Source organism: Phoca vitulina, unplaced genomic scaffold (genome assembly GCF_004348235.1).
Source record: "Phoca vitulina isolate PV1807 unplaced genomic scaffold, GSC_HSeal_1.0 scaffold3, whole genome shotgun sequence".
Taxonomy (NCBI): Eukaryota; Metazoa; Chordata; class Mammalia; order Carnivora; family Phocidae; genus Phoca; species Phoca vitulina.
In genome coordinates this window covers 68,858,199-68,874,213 of record NW_022589706.1, presented here as the reverse complement: position 1 = coordinate 68,874,213, position 16,015 = coordinate 68,858,199, and the positions used below count along the sequence as shown (strand labels likewise).

General features: G+C 36.9%; 1 protein-coding gene and 1 pseudogene across 7 annotated transcripts in view; both read right to left on the bottom strand.

Moving 5' to 3' along the window:
• The window catches only part of CCSER1 (coiled-coil serine rich protein 1), a 1,349,277-nt gene that overhangs the window by 533,800 nt on the left and 799,462 nt on the right, over positions 1–16,015 (bottom strand). The window lies entirely within an intron of this gene.
• Positions 10,871–14,402, bottom strand: LOC116630152 (annotated as a pseudogene).

The window sequence follows — 16,015 nt, the reverse complement described above, 5'->3', positions numbered from 1 at the left end:
AGGATTTTGATAATGTCAAGACAAAAATGAAAGCACTTAAATTAGACTTCATTCATATAACTCTTTATTTCAATGGAATTATTAAAAATTATCCCTAGTTTATCTCATCCTCAACATCATTCTTTTTTGGAATTTTATTTATTTTAAATATTACTTCCAGAAGTAGTTTTGTGAAATAATTCTGATCTTCAAAAAATACTTAAAGTAATGTTTACTCCAAGACAACTAAATCTTATAAGATTTATCTTCAACATGCATTAAGAATGATCCCCCCAAAGGAGTGTTTAAATAGAAGATTTTTTTTTAAGTATTTAAATAGAAGATTTTTTTTTAATGGAGTGTTTAAATAGAAGATTAAAGCACATTTTTATCCTTTAAGATTTTATTTATTTATTTGAAAGAGAGTGAGCAAGAGAGAGCAGGGGCGAGGGAAGGGGCAGAGGAAGAAGGAGAAGCAGACTGCTCACTGAGCAAGGAGCCCAACATGGACGTGGGGTTGGGGCTCAATCCAGGGACTCCAGGACCATGACCTGAGCCGAAGGCAGATGCTTAACCCACTGAGCCACCCAGGTGCCCCAACACATTTTTATCCTTAATAAACAAATATTTAATTGGAGAAATTATAATGAGGATATTATTTTCAGCTAAATATTAAGAACACATCAGCATAAATGCCTTTTCAGAGCTGTACTTTAATATTAAACCCTCAGGTTTCATCAGGCATCACTGTAAGAAATATCCAAATGAAAAATCATTTCTGTGTTCATTATAAAACTATACCTTATTTTTTTTCGGTGTACTCTTCATAAAATTTCCAAGGGAGAAATTTCCTTAAGCAGTTTAGCAAGAGGGAAATCTTTGCTTCTCTTCAGGAACACAAATGCTTCCCTCATTTGGGTAAGAATTATGCAAGTTATATATACATTCCTCACATACATTTATTAGTGTTTGAGTGTTCTTGCGTGTGTGAGATGAATTTCAGGAAGCTAAAAGTCACAAAATATAAATAACTCAAATTAACCAACCTTATGTTCCTTCCAAAATCTTTGTTTTCTATTTCCATTTTATTCACTTTATTGCATATGTTTTCTTTATTGCAAACCATTGGAAAGGAGTGAATACATAATTATATTGTCACAGAAGAAGAAATATAAGTCCTATGATGTTCTTTAAACACATACTGGTATTTTTCAGAGACTCTTACCCCACAATTCACTTGTTTTCTAAAGTTAACTATAATTATTTGATTGACAAGGAAAAAATAAATCTAAAGAAAATATATACATAGCCCAGTTTTTTGTAAACTGATCAATTCTGGCAGTAAATCAAAGTGTCATGTTTTTGATTCAATAAGAGAAATTATATGGTACCTCTAATATGTGACAGGAGAGTTACAGAAAAATCAAGCAGTCATAATGCATTTAACAATGCCCAAGAGTAAAGTGATTAATATGTGGGGTCTTCTTTATTTGAATGCAGCTATTTATGATTTGTCAATTATCCTATAATTCCTTTAATACTCTTCCTGATTAACTGGAATTAAAATAAACAAAATAGAATAGAATGAAATAAAATAAAATTTCTCCTGAAATATAAAGGCTTTAAGAATTAGCAAGAATAATTTAGTAAGTCATAAGTTTTATGGCTCTTCAAAATAAAAAGCTTTTGCTCTGTGAGAGTCCATGTGAAGAGATAAGAAGACAAGCTACAAACTGGAATAAAAAACTTACAAACCACATAGCTGCCTAAGGACTACTATCTAGAATATATAAAGAATACTCAAAACTCAGCAGTATAAAACCCAAATAATCCAGTAGACACAGGCAAAGGAGTGAACAGACATTTTAGCAAAGATTTTACCAATGGCAAAGAAACACATGATAAGATGTTCAACAGTAATCATCAGGGAAATGTAAATTAAAACCACAATGAGATATCACTCTTGGAGTAAGCAGTTAGTTAGGCTTTAAAAAGATGCTTGGAGACCAACAAAGGGGGGAATCAAGCCCATTATTAGGAAAGTTAGGAACCTGCCCTTGCAGCATTCCACAAACTAGGCCACAAGAAACCAGATCAAACCAGAAGGCCCAAGACAAAGAAGGTTGGAGACTCTGACCAAGTTAAGGAAGAAAAAGCATGAAACCATGCTCCCAAAGAAATCCCCTTCCCAAATAATAAATATTCCATCTTTTAGTTAACAACTATCAATAAAAGGAAGACCCAAGGGTGCCTGGGTGGCTCAGTCATTAGGCATCTGCTTCGGCTCAGGTCATGGTCCCAGGGTCCTGGGATCGAGCCCCGCATCGGGCTCCCTGCTCAGTGGGAGGCCTGCTTCTCCCTCTCCCACTCCCCCTGCTTGTGTTCCCTCTCTCACTGTGTCTCTCTCTGTCAAATAAATAAATAAAATCTAAAAAAAAAAAAAAAAAAAAAGAAAGGAAGACCCAAACTCTGTGTGCAGCTTTCCTTTGAGTTCTGCCTGCTCTCACATCTCGAGAGTGTACTCTCATTTTCTCTCTCTAATAAAATCTTAACTTGTATCACTAAACTACTGTCTGGTCTGTCCTTGAATTCTTTTCTTGGGATGAGACTAAGGTCCTCTGGCTATGTCCCTAGGGATGGGCTGGGCAGAGGCTTCAGGGTTAGGAGGTCTCCCCAGTCCACCTGAGAACATCACCACACACATAACAGTTCTCATAAAAACAAACATGCACTTACCATATATGGTAGGTGGAATAATGCCAACCTGTTCCCCCCAATAAGAGATATCTATATCCCAATCCTCAGAACCTGTGAACATGTTATTTTACTTGGCAAAAAGGACTTTGAAGGCATGACTAAGTTAAGCATTTTGAGATGGAAGAGTCAACTGAATTATCCAGGTGGATCCAATGTATTCACAAAGGTCCCCATAAGGAAAAGAAAAAAGGAAAAAAAAAAAAAAAAAAGGCAGGGCAATCAGAACCTGCCTTGGCAGAAATAGAGGTGGTGGTGCCTGGGAGAAAGAGATTTGAAGATGCTACACCACTGCCTTTGAAGATGGAGGAAGGGGCCATGATCAGGGAAAGTGCACAGCCTTGAATCTGGAAAAGCTGGGAAGTAGATTGTTCTGTAGAGCCTTCAAAAGGAACACAGCTCTGCAGTCACCTGGATTTTAGGCCAGTGAGATTTCTAACCTCCACAACTGTAAGCTAACAAATTGTTCACTGTTTAAGCCACTAATCCTACGGTAGTTTGTTAGAGTAGCAGAAGGAAACTAATATTCCATACAACCCAGTGATTGTACTCTTGGGGATTTATTCCAGGGAAAGGAAACCAGTTGACACAAAAATTTGTACATGAATTTTACAGAAGTTTTATTTATATTTAAAAACCAGAGACAGCCCAACGAATGAATGGTTAAACAAACTGTGGCACATAAGTACCATGGAATACTATTCTGTAAAAAAGGAACAAATTATTATACATACACTTTGGATTATTCTTCATGGGATTATACTAAAGGGAAAAAAAAAAGCCAATTTCAGAAGATTATGTAATATACAATTCCATGTATATAGTATTTTGAAATGACAAAATTTTAGCAAATAAATATGTTTGTGTTTTTACTGATGGTTTAGGATAGTAGAGGAAGGGAGGAAAGTTGGGGTGAAATCTCGTGTTGAGGACTTTGGTAAATCAGCAAGAGGATTTCTACCGGTACAATGATTGAAGTTTTAGTCTAACTGATGAAAGTCATATAATTCTCCCTTGGCTATTTAATTAGAATCCAAAATAGTCACACTGCCAGTTGTACTAATTAAATTTGTTTTTATTTTCTTCCTTGAGACAAGGCCCTCTGGTACATGCAAATAAGTGGAAAGCCTTCAGAAATAGGAAATAAATTGAAGTATCATCTACTCACCTAACTATTAATGGAGCAGCTGTCTTAGGAAGTTAACATTTAAATTGCATAACCCCACAAATTTGTTAAGATATTCTGAAACGGTTGCAACCAATTCTCTGTAGGAGCTTGTGAAACAGAAAGTTGAAGAGCCCCTGATTAAAAACATTATTCATTACAAAGATTTATATTTAATGCCTACCTTTCTAAGATACACATCTGCAAAAGAGATTTTTTTCATATTACCAAGAAATCTTCTATTAGTGCATATGCTCAGTGATTGAAATGACACTTGCAGATGAAAATAAAATGCTATTTAACCTTAAACAAATTCCTTTCATATGTTAATTTATTTTTTTTCTTATTTATAGTATTGTTGGACTTCCTAAAAGATCATTTCAGTCACAATGATCTTGATCATGCATCTAAATTCATATTTAGACCCAACAAAATCTCAAAATCTGAACAAATTATATGCAGAGGTAATGCACTATATATATGTATGTATATTGTTCTTCGATCATTTTTACATTTAAAAAAAAATTAAGAATAGGGCGCCTGGGTGGCTCAGTTGGTTAAGCGACTGCCTTCAGCTCAGGTCATGATCCTGGAGTCCCAGGATCGAGTCCCACATCGGGCTCCCTGCTCAGCGGGGAGTCTGCTTCTCCCTCTGACCCTCCCCCCTCTTGTGCTCTCTCTCTCTCTCTCCCATTCTCTCTCTCTCAAATAAATAAATAAAATCTTTAAAAAAAAAAAAAAATTAAGAATAGAAAAAGAACCAGAAAAACTGTATTTTTTTAAGAGTCAGATGGAAGAGGTTACAAATCAACTAAGAATCTTTTATGAGTCTAAAGATCTACCACTGGTGAAATGGAGAACATATAGTTTTAATTTGGTTACTTGAATGGCAATACACTTAAATAATATAGTTTTTCTTAATTATGTTATTACGCTATGAATTTTGGTTTGAGCTCATATTCATAAATAGTAATGTAACTTTAAACAATTTTGTAATAACAACTGATTATGTTCTAAATGTTGGCTGTGAGTAGAAAGTAATCTCAGCTTAATTAGCTAGTTACTTCTATATGCTAAATTAGAGCTATATTACAAAATAAAAACCTTTAAATTATATAATGAAGAAATCTCCAAACATAATTACCAGAATCTCTACAGGAATATATAATTACTGTGGGCTAAATTCTTTCTTCAGCTTCATTTTTGCATCTCTCACAGAAGCCAATAGACACAAACTGCATACCTATCTAAGGGCTGAATAACAACTTACTGTGAATTCTTCTGGGCAATGTCCAAAAACTAATGGAGGATATATCATGAAAGCTGAAAATAAATATTTCCAACAATGTATAGTGAAACCAACTTAAGACACCATCCATTAAAAGAAGAATCTGGAATGTTCAATGCTAACCTTGATTTTCTAATCAACTCACTCTCTGCCCTTGAAGAACTTACTTAATTAGTCTATGTCTAACTTTATGCACCTGTAAAATGGAGATAATAAATATTCATTTACCTCATGGGATGTTTTGGGAATTCATGATTGTAAAATGCAAAGAGTTGTGGTTAAAAGTTGTGGATCAAAGCGCAGAATGGGCAGCATGTCAGATGGTATGCTTCTGTTCTGTGTCTAGAATATTGTGGTAAGTAGTATGCAATGCTTGATAATAACTGAATTTAGAATAACCATCAGTCAGAAAATGGAATATGTAAGGATACTGAGCAAAATGAAAAAAAAAATACAGTCTGGTGGGAATAGATGATCTGATTTGTAATCCTACCACAGTGGATTAATAAATCACCACAAACAACATACTCAAAGTGATAACAATTTGAGCAGTAAACATGACTAGCTGGAAAGCATATGTACAACATACTGGTCAAGACCATGAGCTTTACAGTTATACAGACCTGGTTTTAATCTCAGTTCTACTTAATATGTGACCCTGAGTTGGGCGCCTGGGTGGCTCAGTTGGTTAAGCGACTGCCTTCGGCTCAGGTCATGGTCCCGGAGTCCTGGGATTGAGTCCCACATCGGGCTCCCGGCTCAGCGGGGAGCCTGTTTCTCCCTCTGACCCTCTCCCCTCTCATGCTGTTTCTCTCTCTCTCTCTCAAATAAATAAATAAATAAAATCTTAAAAAAATATATATATGTGACCCTGAGTAAATAACTTTGCCACATTAACTGATGTTTGGCTTCCACCCCAGAACATATAAATCAGTCTCAGGTTTGCAATCCACATGCACTCTATGTAGGATGTGTCATCATCTAAGATGGCAAAAAGAGGGAAGAAAAATTTGGAGAGAAAGGACAAAGATTGGTATTGTTTTCTACATAGAAATTTCTACATTCACATAAAAAAAATATCTAAGGGAAGGGAGCTGACAATGTGGTTTGAGATCATAGGAGAGATACTTAGGCAGGGATATAGATTTTGGAACAAACAATATATAGCTAGCAGTTTGAAGTCATATATGAAGGTGAGATTACCTAAGCAGAATAGTTAAAGTGGGAAGACTAAATGTGAGAAGACAGAAAACATAAAAGATGGCTCCCATGATGCTCACTTTCTGGTGTTCATGCCTATGTGGAGTCTTACTCCTTAAGTGTGAAAGGGACTTAGGACTTGCTTATAACAATGAATGGAATGGACATAATGGTCTACATATGATTATGTGACTTATAAGATTATAGCATTCATCTTGCTGAATTTCTTTCTCTTACTGACTTTGAAAAAGCAAGTGGTCGTGTTGGGGAACATCATGCAGTGTGCAATTACAAGTGATCGCTAGGGGCGCCTGGGCGGCTCTATCAGAAGAGCACATGACTCTTGATCTCAGGGTCGTGAGTCTGAGCCTCACGTTGGGTGTAGAGATTACCTAACTAAACTTAAAACAATATAAACAAACAAACAAAACAAAACACAAGTGACCTCTAGTTGCTGAAGGTGGCTTCCAGCTAACAGCCGACAAGGAACTGAGAACTTCAGCTTTGAAACTGCAAGGAATTGAATTCTGCCAACAATCTGAATTTTTAAGTGGATCCTTCCTCAGTGGAGCCTCATATGTAAACACATTTTTGATAATCACCTTGATCACAGCCTTGCAAGACTCTAAGAAGACCAGCTAAGTCATATGTGGACTCCTGATCCACAGAAACTGTGAGATAATAAATGCATATGTTTTAAGCTACTAAAATAGTTGTAATGTCATTACTCAGCAATACATAACTAATAAAATGAGTAAAAGGATCACTGAAGGAAAAGGGCAGTATTCTTAGATGTGGAAAGAAAACAAGGTTACAGTTACATTATAACGTTTCTATTATTTAATTTTGAATGGTATTGTATAGGCAGTGTGATAGGATACATGTATCCAAAGTATACAATTCTGCCTTTTGGTGCATCTGCTTCATATAAACCTAACATGCAAAGTGGTTGTTGGAGCACTGAAAGGACAAAGAGCAGAAAGCTCCCCTAGTGAATGGCACAAATTTCAGGAACTGTTTTTGTGCTAGTGTTTCTAGAGTTCAATTAAAATAATCTGCATGTGTGGTATAATATTATCTAAGATTTACTTCTATTAGAGCTTTCTTCATGGCTATATGGATCTACCAAAGTGAAACTAAAAGTTGTATGTAACCAGGTGGATTTAGGTTTATTCAAATAGCAGGAGCTTTAGGAAGAGAATGCTCAATACTCTGGAGTACAGAAAAGATATCAAGACAAGAACTAACAACTGCCCTTCAGATTTGTCAGTTAAGAGTTCAAAAATTACTCCAGAAAACACAGTTTCAGTGGGCTAGTGGGGTTCAAAGCCAGATTACAGGTGGTGACAAAGAAGTGATACCGATGAGTGTAGACTATTTGTTCCAGAATCTTAGCTGAAGAAAGGAGAGAGATGGGGGAAAAAGTAGATTGTAACATATGGTTTTATTATGGGTTGAATTATGTCCCCCAAGAGAATTGTTCAAGTCGTAACTCCTAACCTGATTACATCTGCAAAGATCTTATTCCCAAATAAGGTCACATGCATACTTACGTGACGCGTGTGTATAGCTAGCAGTTGAAATCCTACATGAAGGTGAGATTCATACACATGTGACCATATTTGGGAATAAGATCTTTGCAGATGTAATCGGGTTACGATGAGGTCATACTATATTAGGGTGGGCCCTAGTCCAAAATGACTGGAAATGCAGAAAAGAAAACACCATGTAAAGACACCGATACATGTAGACATAAAGGGAAGACAAGACAGCCATCTGAAGACTGAGGCAGAGATTGGAGTTATGCTGCAAATGAAAGGATGCCTGAGGCTACCAGAAGCTGGAAGAGGCAAGGAAAAGTCCTTCCCTAGAGGCTTCAGAAGAAGCATGGCCTTCCAGTATCTTGGTTTCAGACTTCTAGGCTCCGGAACTGTGAGAAGATAAATTTCTGTGGTTTTAAGCCACCCAGTTTGTGGGTAATTTGTTATGGCACCTCTAGGAAACTAACACAAGTTTAAAAGGAAATGATCTTATGATGCAAGTTTCTTAAATATATTCATACTGAGAAGAAGCCAAGGCAATAGAGAAGTTATAGATTCAATTAGAAAGGAAAAACCTTAAAGGAGGAATATCCTGGAAGAGACAAGAGGACAGAATCAAGAGGAATATTCAATGTATAGATCACTTCCTCACAAAACCACCTGAGTGATTGTTTAAAAAGGCAGATTCCTGGGCCCTTCAAAAATGTAAAAAAAAATTGTGCCTGATTGTGGAGTCTGGGATTCTGCAATTGTGATCTGATCACAGTAAAGTTTAAGAAACACTGATCTACTCACTTACATGTGGAATCTAAAAAAACTAAAAACTAAAAAATAACCTCCCCAAGCTCATAGATACAGAGAATAGATTGGTAGCTGCCAGAGTGGGGGCGGGGGCAGGGGAGGGGAGTGAAATCCATGAAGGGACTCAGAAGATACAAACTTCTAGTTATAAAATAAATGTCATGGGGGTGTAATGTACAGAATGGTAACCATAGTTAGTATACTATATTTAACTGAAAGTTACTCAGAGAATACATATTAAAAGTTCTTATCACAAGTACTGAGTAATGTGTAGAATGTTGCATCACTATATTGTACACCTGAAACTAATATGACACTGTATGTTAACTATACTGGAATTAAAATAACAAAATTAATAAATGTGAAAAAAGTTATCACAAGGAAAAAATTAAGTATGATAACAGATGTTAACTAGACTTATGGTGATCATTTTTTATATATACAATTATTGAATCATTAAGTCATACTTCTGAAACTAATATAATGTTGGATGTCAATTATAACTCAATAAAAATAATTTTTTTAAAAAAGAAACTGATCTATAGTGTAGGTAAATTGTGAAAATTGATTATTTAAATTATTAAAATAAATAGCTCTTGAATATGGGAATGGGGGTTAATCCTAGATTTGTATTAGATTTGCAAAACATTGGGAACAAGACTGGGTCCATGAATTACTGGAAATAATTGTCTTTGATCCTGTCTTTTTCTGTAGCAGCACAAAATGCAGTGCAGTCACTATCTTAAATTATTTCCCTGCTCTTAAATATGACTTTCTGACTATTGCTTATTTTTCTTTGTTATATGTCATGATACCTGCTTTATATTTGTTTTCCAAAGTGGATTATTCTTCTGGATCTAAGTAAAGCCTCTCAATTTGTTCTTTTGTTCTTTCCCGCCACAACACTTACACTAACTAGTCTCAGACTCAACTACAAGTTTTGATTAATTTTCTTACTGTTTCCCATAAATACCAAATTCATCTCAAATCTACATATTTATAGGTGGTAATAGCCTTTCCAACTTTTCCAGTGGAACATAAGAACTGTTCTCAAGCACAGTACATTACAAAGACCTAAGGAATGTATAGTACTTGTATATACTTGAGCCTTACCCTCCAAGATTCTAATTGAGTATCTGAGTCCAAGAATCTGAACTTGCAGAAAGTATTTCACCTGATGCTGAAATAGGAGCAACCCAGATGTGATTTCCGGAAACACTCCCCAAAGGGTGAGGAGTATTCACTGCAAGGTCAAAATGATTACAGAGCCTGACAAAGCAGCCAGAAATATTAATGAAATCTTTGGCGGCATTCAGAGCTATATAATATCCAGATCAAGAAAGTTATGTTTCTATTCCCTGCGATGGCCAAACTGAGTTTGAAATATTGTGTTTGGTTACACACATCATATTTTAATAAGAATATGTGTTACTGTGTGGTTCATTTTGACCCAGTGAGTGCAATTCATATCACTGATGCCTATGGGGTATGGGGTACAGAGTTCAGGTCCTTGTCAGGGTGGTGTTCCTGTATCTTATAGCTGCAGCTATGTCCCAGAAACTTGGGAAATACCACATTGTACTCTCCATCTGCAAGTACTCTTTGATCTACATTGTAGAGCTGCTTAATTTTTTAAAAAGGACTAATTAATACATTCAGTCTGCAACAGGAATAGTATGACAACTAAGGATCCGTTTCATAATGTCCCACAATCTTTTCTTTTTAGCTTTACTGAGGTATAACTGACAAATAAAATAACTGATATGTACAATGTGGTGATTTTATATATGTATACACAGTACACATAGGATTCCACCCACCTAGTTAATACATCAATTACATCAATCACCTCACATATTTACCTTTTTTTGTCAGAACATTTAGATTCTACTCTTCTAGTAAAGTTCAATTACACAGTGCAGTGTTAACTATATCACCGTATTATACATTAGGTCCTCAGACATTATTCATCTTATAACTTCAAGTTTGCACTTTTTACCACCTTCTCCCTAATTCCCCTCACCCCCCTATCCTGGAAAATACTTTTCTTCTGTTTCTAGGAGTTCAGCTTCTGTTTTTTGTTTGTTTGTTTGTTTTGATTCCACATATAAGTGAGTGAACTACACAGTATTTGTCTTTCTCTATTTGGCTTATTTCACTTAGCATAATGCCCTCCACCGTCATTCGTGTTGTCAGAAATGTCTGGATTTCCTTCTCTTTAATGCTGAATAATATCATTATAGATAGATAATAATATAGATATCATATTTTCTCGATCCGTTCATTCAGTGACACTTAGGTTGTTTCCATACCTTGGTTATTGTGAATAATTTAATAATGCTGCAATGAGCATGGGAACACAAATATCTTTTGAGATGATGGTTTCATCTGTCCCACAATCTTAAAGCCACTTCATGCTTCAAGATCTCATCTGGGTCTAAAAGTCCCAGGGACAAGACTTTTTTCCAGGCATTCCAAGCCACTTAAAGTTCTGAGGAATCAATAACCAACTGCTAGAGCCATAAGATTTCTGATATTAATGCTTTATATGTTTCCAGATTATCCCCCTCCCACCAACCTCTTTCTCCCATTCTTTGCTTTCTCTATCTCCCTATCTCAGCTCTCTCTCGCTCTCTTTCCTAGCAAATGGAAGACCTATTTTTCCAGTTTGGTGGTTTTCAATACAGCTAGAGATTAGAATCACCTGGGGAGCTTCTAACACTTCAAACATCTGAGACTCCAACATAGAGATTAAAAACAATTGCCATAAATTTAAGACAGGGAAACATCTCCATTTTTAGTCTTATGCATCTGGAACTGCTAGTAATTCTTTCTGCTTCACCTCAAAAGGAACCTCACTCATCTTACTCTAAGACATTATTTCTTCATTATATTTAGTCTTTCATTTTCCTTTAGATTAGAAATCTACTCAATAGTTCACAATTCAAAATGAAACTACAATTCTCACAGTCTTCCAGACAGCTTAGTTTCTCCATCTTTTCTTTCTTTTTTTTTTTTTAAAGGCTTAAAATGTATTTTAATAAGTTGATGGTGTATTACTGCTCCATTTCTCAGAAAAACTCCAAAGATATCAGGGACAAATCAAACATAGTACACCAATAAAAAAAAATGCACAGCATAACTACCTAAGATACGCAAGGCTAAGAGCTACTGTCTGACCTTCAGCATACAGCAACCCTGTTCCCAAGAGTGTACTAGGCCTATCAAGAAAAGCTATGAACAGCAACATCATAGACACAAAAGGGCCATTCCTGGGTTGTCTTAACCCAAGAAAAAAGATGGAGGCAACTTAACACAAGATTTTTTTTTAAAGATACACTAAAATGAAAATCTCTAAGAGAAAATGTCTTCCTTAGGACATGAAGGGGTAATATACGGGATATAACAGAACCGTATGTATGTTGTCTGTGACCTCTGTGGCCATTTGCCTGAATTCCCACCTGCGAGTGAATGGAACAATGGGGCTAAGGTCACTGGGGGATGCTTGTTTTTGTGGTGTATGTGGCAGTGTCTCTGGGGTTTGGAGGGTATAATGAGAAACCAAATAGAACAGGATGGACAAAGAATGGAATGATCAAGATTAATGGGGGCTCTAACTGGATCCATTTTGCAATGGTTCCCCCCGCCCCACAGGCCCTCAACAATCACATGAGACCTCAGGAATGCACCACACAAAATCAATTCGTTAAACGATATATCACACAGAACTGATTTGTTAAATATCGCCCCTCCCTTGCCCTCAGCCTCCAGCAAACTCCCTCAGAGTAGTACAGGCAAGGAAGACCTAACTATTGGGAGGAATCCCTAACACTTTTCCAGGGCAGAATTCTGGCTAGTCCAAAAAGGGTCCTTCTTTTAAGGGTTTTGGGGAAACTAGACATTGAAATTCTTTAGTATCGGCGACGTACGTCTGTTTGGAGCAAATTCAGCTCCAGAAGCTGCATGGTTGAATGCAGGAGGGGTTCCACCAACTGCCCCAATTCCTTCCATTGTAGCAGCTTGGCCAAAGCATTCAGTTGTTGGTGGGGTTCCATCTGGCATCATAGTGGCAGGTCCTGGAGGAGCTGGGATACCTGCTGACACTGGAGCAGGGGACATGGCGCCTCTGTTGTTGATGCCTATAGCACCTCCCATAGCCATCTGGCCCATCCGTATCTCCTGTTCTCTTGCATCAGGGAATGTCCCCTTGAATCCCTGCTGTTGCCACATCATTTCTTCCTGTTGCCGCCGCATCTCTTCCTTATGGCGCCTGCGTTCCTCCTCCTGCCTGAGCTCCAGTTGCTTTCATTTTTGCACTTCTTGGTTGTGCAGCTCTTCCATCCTCTGAAGTTCTTCTTGACGTCTCATCAAATCCTGTCTCATTAGCATGACCTGGTGCTCATGGCAAGCAGCCTCCATCTCCATCTCCAGCTTCTCACGAGCTTCCTTGATGTTGTGGTCCACTTGGTCCTGCCGCTGCTTCTCCATCTCAATGAGTGCCTTCCAGCTCATGGCATACTCATACCCAAAGGAGTCAGGCTGTCCAAATCTGGGTGGCTGCTCTCGCTCCTTGTGAAATTGCTGGTTCTTTATAACCAGCTTCTCTGGAAGTCCCTCTTCATCATCCAACTGCTCCATGGGCTCCACAGTCACAGGCCGAGGAAATGTGGTTAGCAGGAAGGAACCTCCACTGCACCTGTCCAGAGCTTTCCGAGCAGCTGGCTCCCCTGAGAATTCAACAATGCCTTTTCCTGAGGGCCTTCCTCGATCATCCACGACGACTACAGCCCTTTCTACCTGGCCAAACACCGAAAAGGCTTCCTCCAGCTGTTCATTGGAAACATACTGAGGAAGGTTTTGGACTGTAAGGGATGCACTATGGCAGGCAAAGCTCACACGCAGCTGCTTTCCACGGAGTGGCACGTTGTCCAGTTCTACTTTGGCAATCTCCGCTAGGGTTCATGTTTCCAAGCGGATAAAGCCAAAGCCCTTATCCTTATGAATGAAGACTTTGCCTGCCTTCCCGTATTTCTCAAATAGTTTCCTCCTCTCCTCCTCAGTGATGTCAGGAGGAAGATGGCGGTGGCGGCGGCTGCTGCTGCTGCTTCCTTGAAGTATGGTTTTCCTTCTCCAAGTTAAAGGTTTTATTGCTCTGCATTTTTGCACCCCTCTACCAACTGTTCTCTCCTCAGAGTAATGGCAACGCCACACGGCCTCTACCGTCCTGAGCTAGTTTCTCCATCTTTTCAAATGCTCTGTCAGAGATAGAGTGAATTTTGAATGGAGATAAACGGATCCTTTCTTTTTTTTTTCCTTTAAAACATTATACCCCAGAGCACTTCATCATTTAGATGAAGGACACATAAATGGCAAACATTCACAAATATCCATATTGACTATATTTCCAAGCAATTCAAGCTGTTCCATACTGAAGAGTTCTAGGTTTACTTTTGCTGAAATATTCAAGAGGAGACTGGACGACAACTGTTAAGCGTGTGTGTGTGCACGTGCGCGCATGCACACACACACACACACACACACACTGGTTATAGAGATGATTTCATATTCTCAGAATTTCAGGATCTGCCTGAAAACAGTAAACCTAAAAGTGTTAAAAACCTTAGCAAACTGTAGGAACTTCTGAGTTCTGACCTCATGGATTGCTAAATGGAAGTCTTAGTAGACTTATAAAGTATGAATTTCATATTTCATCCCAGTGTTCAATATTTCATTTTCTAACTTAGAGATGCTGTGTCTAGCCACAGCTGTTGCTTTGTTCGCTTTCAAGAAAACAAAACAAAACAAAAGCAAGTTGTTGACTTATGCCAAATTTAGGAGTAGAATCTCATTAAGTTACTTATTTGTTATTATGGCTTCTAATTTCCCATTCTTTTTGAAAGTTTAAGATTTATAGTTAAAGTATCAGCCTCAAATGGAAGTATGTGAGAATTGCAATGATGGAAATGAAACAAATTAAATCTATCACATATTATAAATATTTATAGCTTACATTTCTTAAAAACAAATATTAAGTATAAATATCACTGGTACTCCTCCAATAATACAGTGATAATTTTAGAAATATCATTTTGTCATTTTCTTTTATCAGATAAAAATATGATGACTAATATCAGTAATAATTGATTTATTATAACATAATCAAAATTTCCTTTGGCATTGCAGGAAGATAGGACTCCTGAGTAAGGTAAACTGGCAGGATAAAGGAAAAAAATGTCAATGACATGTCATATTAGCTAATGAAAATGTCAAGACAAAGACTTCTAAGTTTGTACTTATTTATTCCAACCTATCAAAGTGTGCATTTTAGCTCCGATTTCATGCCAGATACCCCTTTTCTAATATGTCAAATAAAATACTGACTTAGCCTATGAAAACTATGAAACTATGAATATTTCAAACATTAAAAAATATTAAGCCTTATAAAATCATGTAAATAAATTAGACTCTATTAATAATGATCCTGCTATAGCAGTGCTTATCAAACTTCTCCTCTGGAGTCTAATTAATAGGAAAAGAAAATGAATTTGCATCCCCAAAGATCTATGGGACAAAGTACACTGCTGTAATCTAAGCAAACATAATTTTAAGTCTAGTTCTAACGATTTAAAAAACCATAATTTTATGCAACAAATATGTACTTAATTTACAAATAAGAATTAAATTATTTTTATCCTAAATTATCTAGCACTCTTAATAGTCTTGCATACTAATACCTTGGTATAAGAAGCATATGTTTAAGAAACTGCCCAATATTTGAAAATCTCGAAATACTGAGGGAAGTTACATTCCAGAGGATTTAATCAGGATGTATACAATTGTATTTTTTTAACCAGGTGAAAAGAGTGCTTAGAGTTAAAGTCTATAGGAAAGGAAGTCTAGAACAGATAAGAATCCTAAGCAACTGCAATGAAGAATATGATGGTCTATAAACATTTTTCCAAAGAAGACCTCAATAGCCATCAAGTACATGAAAAAGCACTCAACATCACTAATCATCAGGGAAATGTAAATCAGAACCACAATGAGGAATCACCTCTTAGAATAGTTATCATCAAAAGAAGTAAGTGTTGGTGAGGATGTGAAGAAAAGGGAAACTTTGTGTACTGTTGGTAGGAATGTAAACTGGTACCACTATGGAAAACAGTATGGAGGTCCCTTATAAAATTAAAAATAAAACTACCTTATGATCCAGCAATCCCACTCCTGGAATATATATCCAAAAGAAATTAAAACAGGATCTTGAAGAGATACCTGCACTCCCATGTT